This window comes from Habropoda laboriosa, unplaced genomic scaffold, assembly GCF_001263275.1.
Source record: "Habropoda laboriosa isolate 0110345459 unplaced genomic scaffold, ASM126327v1 scaffold68, whole genome shotgun sequence".
NCBI lineage: Eukaryota > Metazoa > Arthropoda > Insecta > Hymenoptera > Apidae > Habropoda > Habropoda laboriosa.
In genome coordinates, this window is record NW_017100195.1 from 2,157,493 (window position 1) to 2,166,145 (window position 8,653).

Sequence of the window (8,653 nt, forward strand, 5' to 3'; positions counted from 1 at the left end):
CGGGCGTGGTTCAAAGATCATCGGATTTTACGTGTATCTGAGAAATCTTGGCAACAAATGGTAGCAACGTATCGAGCTTTCTTTCCAGTCTCTCCTTGCTGTGCTTAAAGTAGAACACGATGTTCGACCTTTCTGCATACGATGATAGAACTCTTAAGCATTCTTCTTTTCAAATTAAATTTTACATTATAAGTTACAAACTGATTCGAATTTTCAGTGTTCTTTTTATATCTTTGTTATTTATTGTATGTTTAGAATGGTATATGATTTTTTCCTTTGGTATCATTTATTTTGTAAATTCTGCTATTAACGTAGTTGCCTTATAATGAGTCAGACTCGAGGCACGGATATTAATTAAGGTGTGACAGAGATAATTATATCAGCAATAAAGATTCATTTTAATTCTACATTTAGTTTTATTTTAGTAGGCTGGAAATTATAAAATTATTAATGACGTGTAATGTATTATCTTTTCTTTCTTCGCACAGTATTAACCCTCTACTGTCAAAACACGACACGGAGTCTACGAAACTCTTGAACTTCCATTTCGTTTATACATAAATATAGAACATTTTTGACAACTTTTCTTACTGATTCACCTTTATTACACATTTTCCTCATGAACATTATAGAATAGAAAACAAAACTGAGACACCGCCTCGACGGTAGAGGATTAAAATAATAAATAGCTTGCAATGGGACAGACGCATCTGTCGATCTGAATCTAGTACCCATAAAAAACACGATGTGTTAGGAGAGCAAGGGGACGATTTTATGATACGTGATTTCTAGTTCAGCAAACCGTTATTTTAATTTAGCAGACCGGTCTGCAGCCAACATGCGGCACGTAGAATTTCCCAAATATTAAAGAATAGGCTATTGTTCAGTCGGTAAGGCAAGGTATCGTAAAGTCACCCCCGAAGGGTCTTCGAAACCGATGCAATTATCGAGGCCTCTCGGTACCTGACCTTCCGAACGAGTCGGAGAGTCAGAGTTGACCTGGCCGGGTTTCCCCCCCTTGTTGTCAAATTTCCATCCAGCAAGGACCAGCTTCGTCACCCCCGCTCCGGGCGCAATGGAAGGTGGTGATACGGGGTTGGTCACTTAGTAATTTCAAGAACCTCCCTTCGCGTCCCTTCTTCAAATTTTAGAAGATTTGGAGAAGGGACGACTCGACAAGAAGGCCGACTTAGCTTAAGACCACAGAGTGTTAGTACACAGACCATCAGTTACATTAGGAATCTTAAGGATTCAGTCAGACTTTCAACGATACATTCAACCTTCAGACGGCACCTAGTGCAATATTCCAAGTACACGGAAATTAGTACCCGAGTGCTTAACACGATGGTCAATAGATAAATAATAAATTCTCAAAAAAAAATATAATTCAGTCGCGAAAGGGTTAAACATCTGTCGTGTACTCGCGTCGGTTTGCATTGTGTTGCAGACTTAGATCACGAGAGAAAATATTCGGATAATTTTTAACGAGGCCTGAAGCGGTCACGGAGTACTTTATCTCGAACGTTATGGTATATATAAAAAGAACTTGATTGATCGTTCAGTGCTCGGACTGATTGAATAGCTGGTTGTTCGTTGGTTGGCGTTCGGAACTGGTTCGAAATTCGGAAGAGGACATGCATCTGAGTTACCGAAGGCGGAGTTAAATTTGGGAGGTGAAAAAATGGGAGAATGTAGAAAATCGATTATTGGTCGTAGGGTGTTTCTTAAGTAGATGGAGGGAGGGTAAAGGTGGTGGTAGAAGGATGAGGTGTCTGGGGTTTGGGAAATTCCGGGAAAAAAGGAGATCGGACATGAAAGAAGGAAAGTACTACCTTGATAATTGGGAGGTCGGAAAACGCCGTTCGTTTATGATTTTACCGAGGGTACGCGTCTCTAATCGTCTCGGCTATAGGCCGCGGGATCCTTCAGGTTCGTTTTACAACTGCCTTGAAATCTTAATCTAAAGAAAAGGAAATTTTCGGTACGGAACAACAGCTATTTAAGTTAAATTAGGTCATCCCGTCAGTTCGTGTCGAATTTTATAATTTACTCATTTTCATCGCATAATTTAATTTTCTCGTTCCACAATTTTTTTTCTATTTTCTGCTCTGATAAGACCGTTACATCCTTGTTACAGAATTTCCTTGGATTTTCATTGAAGTACTTCTCGCTTTCGGTACGAACTCGCGGGATGACCTAATACTTACACGTTTCTCAAGCGGAGATAATGAAGGGTATAAGATAAAATGTTGAAATTCTCAGTTGCCCAAGATTACATACACATACATTCCGTCCCTCTTTTCCAACAGAATTAAAAAGAAATGGGAAACGAATTACAGCTGACACTTTGAGACTTTACACCTCTTTCTCGTATAACTTCGAAAGAAGATCAAACGAGAGAAACGAATGCCTATGAAATGTGTAGTTAATATTAAACGTGTACTTGGATATTATTTCCTTTGCTTGTATGCAGCACGAATACCTCGACATTATCGTTAACTGTGTCAAAGTAGCTGGAAATAATCGCTTTTTCTTTAATAGAGGGGACGCTAGCTGTCTTGTTATTTTCAAACGAAAGGTTGTCCGTTAGTTTGAAAAATACGCCAAAGTTCCCATCTTATGAATTATGGTGGAATTAATACACGTCTGTGGTTTACAGTGAATTGCGAATAGGCGTGGTCGAGAAACATCTTGTGTCGAGAATGTAATATATCACCAGGGTTCCCGCTGAGTTTCGTTATATTCTTTCCAACTTTTTCCCCAAACCATTTCTTTCGGTACAGCTTTTCAACTCTCCGTTCCAGTGGTCAAGTTTCTACTTATTTCAGAACGCGTTATTTCCAAGAATGTCTCGTGTGAATGCCAGAAACGTCGACTACTCGACGTTAGCGTGTAACAAACTAATTTAGAGCGCAAATGCAAGAAGGAATCGATATACTCGATTGGTTGTTTCTGTTATTAATTACCTTTGGTGAAAGTGGAAACCTGAGAAGAGAAGAAACTTATACGTTGCTCGGCAAACAAATTACAGACACAAATCTGAAATTTGCATATATTGCTTGGGGCATTTAAAGGGAAAAATGATTAAAATTTGGTTAAAGAAGGTCATTTTTTCCTCAGAGTAGCCTGAAAAATGTACGTATGTGATTTCCAAATTTATGCATATTTTGGCAAACAGCATATAATGCTAAAGTACAGTGTTACATTAAAGAGAACAAAGAATTCGGATACTTTTGGTACTGATTGTACTTTGTACAAACATATTAAATTTAAAAGAAGTTTTCAGTTTCAATCTCTGTTACAAGAAAATGAAATATATAGTAAATATCTGTATAAGTAAATTAACAGGTAAAAACATTTCTACAAGTCGTAGGTATAGGCACAGAACGTCCACTCTAGCAGCTCTCGTGTAAAACTTAATTTACATTAATTGGTAACATAAACCAAGAATGAAAGTTTCGAAAATACTTCGTTCCTGTGACTTTTAAATAGAACATTATGATTAAAAATGGAATTCAAAGGGTTTCAAAATGTAACCCTTGTACGATACTCTACTCGTGAACGAGACTGGTTTCAGCTTCGTTCTTAGTTCGTATCGTTGCGCTCCCGATGTGTCAATCCCGGAAGGGCGAAATTCTAGTAGTTGGTGTGGTGATGGTGAATAATAGGTTCTCTCCTTCAGAATATTTTTGAACTCTCTTTATTTGTGGTGGTACGTGGGTATATATTAGGTCGGTGTGTGTTCCGATTGGTTGGACGTTGAAGGTGGTGGAAAAGAAGGTCTCGAAAAATGCGGAGGTGTGATTGGATATTAGGAAACTAGTGGAAGGAGAACGTGAGGGTGAAGGTGGTGGGCAAAAGTTTAAATAATTTAGGGAAAACCCGGAAAGGGGAAAGGGATAGGAAACATGGCCAGGGAGCGACTTGAACTATTTTATGATAGGAAAGGAATTTGTTAGGGGCTAGGAAGACGGTTGGAAAGGACTGTTTATTAATTTATGATGTGTGACTGGCCGGTGGGCTGCGCGACCGGACAACCCTATCTTACGATTGCTTCTTCGCTACTCTAATTTGAATGTCATACGAATAAGTGTTCCTTTTTTATTAATTCAAATTATCTCTTATTGTCCTAATATTGATCACGTTTCTGATAGTGTAATTTACATTACAGAAGATGTTAACTCAGGTTGATTGATTTCATCAAAGCATTTACGAGAAATAAATTTACTTCAATTCCCTTGCAATATTATAAATCATGCGCAACGTGATCTTGATATCATTATGATAATTTTTCTTTTATTTCGAGCAATTTTAATCTCTCTTGAGATCGTGTGTATAAAAAATTGTCAAAGTGGTACAATGTTTTAGACAGATAGTTTGCAGCAGTGAATGGCGTTACAAATCTCCTGTAGGTTTCCAGAGTGTAAGGTTGTGTGACAATGGAAGAGGGTAGTTAATTTTATGTAATTTTCTGACGAGGGTGGTTCTCTGACTATCGAATAGCAGGCATTGCCCTGTCTTTCGTATTGTAATGCCTATTCGAGCGAGATTATAATGGCCTGATCCACGTCTATTTATCATTGTTACAATTTCTCGTTTTAGATTTTTACCCGCATACCATGGTTTAGGGTTTGTGTTGTGGAATTGTTGGAAATAGTCGACTCCCTTAGTTAGTCCTTGTTTGGTGATGGTGTCTTGGGTGTTTTTGATCGCTGAGGTTTTGGTTATTTCTTTGAGATCTGCGAAGCGTATTTTGGGAGAGGTTGTTGGTGCTCCTTTGGCTGCGTTTTTGGTTAATTTCTCTGCATTTTCGTTACCCTGAATCCCAATGTGAGACGGTATCCAATAGATTTGTGATAATTCAGTCGACGTTACTTTACTATTTTACCATGAAAGAAAAACATTTATTTCCTTTGTATTACTTTAATCGACGACTTTTTCGTTACATTATCGCAAAATTGTCGAAAATCGTGAGGACCGTTCAAGCGAACACACTGTATATGCAGTTCCCCTGGATAGAATGGACTAAATAAAACATGCACCAACTTAAACCGAAGCCAACTTACCCTGACAAATTATAATAGGAAGCCATTAACCCAGTCGCTGATAACGATAACGTTAAACACCCCTGTTGAAGGCTTTCGAATGAAGCAAGGTCGTGGTCCCTTTAACCCTGGAATACTAACATTAATTTTTAGTGGCATTAAATGCCACACTGCGTCCCACTTAGTAAAAACAATATTTGTATATTTTTTATTAACTTCGTTGGCATTAAGATTATCAATTCAAACATTTCCAACAATCTTATAATATAGTTTGAAAATAAAATCTCTCCTAACCCTTTGCAGTTGTATTTATCTCAGATACGAGTGCTGAGCTTAATTTTCATCGAGCGAACACTAGCAGTATAATGCAAGATTATAAATGTGGTGTCGTATCGGTCCACGAATACGGGACTTGGATCACGACGAATGGAGTGTCTTATACTGAGAAACTAGCGAGAATCCGGAGTACAAGTTTTATTTAATTTATAGGTAAGGTACAAGTCTCGGCTTGTGACTCTACAACAGACTCGGCTGATCGTTTTTTGAGTATATCGTTTGGTGTTCGGAGGAAGACTGCTTGAAAAATTGGAGGAGTACAGAAAATGAGAGTTAAAATCTGGGGGTAGAAAATTGGAACGATCGAAATTCGGTGATTGGTCTTAGGATATTTGCAAGAGGATAGGGAAATGGTAAAAGTGGAGATGAAAGGTCGAGGTGGCTAGAGTTTTGGAAAATCCCAGAAGGAGAGGAAATCGAACATCGGAGAAGGAAAAGACTAGGTTGCTAATTAGAGGATAGGTATAATGGGTGGTAAAAAATGTGTTACGCTGCCGTTCGGTACAATAATAACGGTCAGGGCCGTTTTATGATTTTTTGGGAACCGTTGTTCCGTACTTTGCATACGTATAATACAATAATACGCGGTTTCATTTTATACAAATATCCTATTTCACATTTCTCCATCGCGTGATATATGTGCTTCGACGGCTGAAAGCAAACGCCCGACCTCAAAGGGTTAAACCGGCTCGGTTTCTTGCCGGCAAATCCCTTCGACCTAACGATACTCCAGCTGTTATCGTTACACTGATTCATACTTTACGGCGGACAACCGGAGTTTCGTCGTTTAAACGGTGTCACACGTATGTAGCTTCTGTTAATTAAGTTTACGGCGTTATACTGCCGCGTGTAGTTCCCTGGACAGCTACTGAGAAATTGCACGCAAGGATCCCCCTTTGTGGGACGAGAGAAGCAAAGAAAACGTTGTTTATGCCAGTTGTATCCGCTTACAAAGCTTCTTCCGTCGGAACATTTATCCGTGATAACGAATGAACGACGCTCGCGGGAGCGATTTCCCGTTAACACCGCGTCGTTCCCTATTAGCGTGTTGATCATCTCGCGCGGTGAAAAACCAGTCACGCCGTTTGCGCACCTTTTTGCTACCGAGACGTGATCCACAGTCTAAACAGGTTAGACGCTCTCTGGACGATTGCGCTTTATGCTACTGCAGGGAAGTTTGAATTGTAGGGTCGCTATCTCTCTTTCTTTTTATGTCAACCTTTGGTCACCCGGTTCGCAGATAGACATCCGTCGTTTCAATCACACTTCGAAACAGTCGCGACTCTTCTCTGCTTATATTATGAAGACGTTTGTTATTTTAATCATATTACACTTGCATAATTTTGAACAATACAATGCCTAGTGAAATAAAAAAATGTGATTTCGCTTGCGTACTGTTACACCCTCAAATATTTTCCTTCTTGGTCCTTAATCATCTGTATTTACAACGAGTCACCCACTTTCACCATTACTCATACTGGACTCTTCACCTTCCAACTCTCCTGCATAGTCACAACCCAAAGTCCATCTTCCCAGATCCCTCAAATAGCCCTATTTTCTCTATTTCCGCGTTCATTCTCTATTTTACCACGCGCACGTCGCGTAACGTCAAAATCTCCGTCGAATAAAGTTCTGTTTCTACGCAACGACGATCCTTAAGTGCTTTAATTCAGCGATACCCCAATATCTGCTCCTAGTTTCGAGGAACTGGAACAAACCGGGCATCACGGTACGAAGAAGATTCTAGCGTTGGGTCATATTTGACCCGACATCCGCTGTCCGAGGGTTGAAATGATACGTTCCTTCTGTATTTATTTAAACGGTCCTATTCAGTATGCCCTGTTTCAGATCTAATAAGAAAATTTTCAAGTGTGCCTCATCTAAAATGGCAAATTCTTAAAAAAGAAATTACGAAGAAACTTTTGTACCCCGAAAACCTTTCTCTGTCTCCTGCCTCCTGCCACCATAACCGCCAAAGTTCAATAAAAGAAAACATTCTCCGCTACCTTCATTTTAAAAAGAAGTTTGATCTCCTTGTCAGGTTCGAAAATATGCATAAAATTTTCATTCTAACAATTTTTCTGCAGCCACTACAGTTTTCAAGATATACAGGAAAATAGGGGAAAAAGTAGGTATTGTAGGGGCGAGTCCGGGATGGAGAGAGGTTTGGCGGAATCAGCTGATAAAGGCGAGAGACGACTATTGTGGGGGCGAGTCCGGGATGGAGAGAGGTTTGACGGAATCAGCTGATAAAGGCGAGAGACGAGACAGTTTTATTTTCTAACAAATAATTAATAATTTATTCTACACGGACACGAGTCCTATTCTCAGCAACGCTCCTTTTCCCCTTCTATCGCGATTTTGGCGGAAAACCCGTTTCGCCCGGGAACGTCGCTTTCCGTCCTTTACTTCTGGTGACCAGATTTATGGCACGTCTTACCCACGGTCACATCGGCACCATAAACCTGGCCACCGTCCCGATCGGCGCGGCTGACGACCACGTGGGCCGCCCCAAACCCTAAATTTTGCCTACACTATAAACAAAATTGCCTGATACTTTTATTGACCACAAACAAGCAAACCCGCAAAGTTTCAGAAAAATAAGTTTGACGCGGTTTGATACAATATAGTAAATAGGTTAATACAAGAATTTTTAAGTTTTCTACAATTATGCTTCATGTGACGCGTCCTTTCTGCTAAGCAAGCTGTAGTGTTGATGATACTTCATATAATACTGGATGGAATATAAGTATTACGTTTGCACAGAAAATTTGTATGAAGAAGCAACATCTGTAATATAAGAGTGAGTTTCTGGTTTCTTCAGAAATTCCTGAAGCTTACTCTAACTAGAATAATTTGTCGTAATATTTTGCCACGCTTAAGAGAAAAATCAGAAGCAATAAAACTTCACGAAAAGTGTTTTCTTTTTTATAATTTCTTCTTTGTATAATCGATTAGAGTAATTTATTATACTCTTCGCGTTTAAGTAACCCCAGCAGCAAAGTTCATCCTTCAACAATATACTTCAGCTAAAATACGCGAAAAAGGAGATGTCGTACGAATAAAGTGAAATCCTTTTTCCTTCTTCTTTAAGCAAATATTCCCTAGACAAGCGAAACGCGTTTCACAGAGACATTTTGCAACGTCGTTATTTTCCTAGGCAAACGCAAACTCTCGTCGTAACACGAGACAAATTACTTCAAACAAGCTGGGCAAGTTTTTCACTCGGTTAATATTCATTCTAAGTAGTACATTACGTATCGAGATTTCAG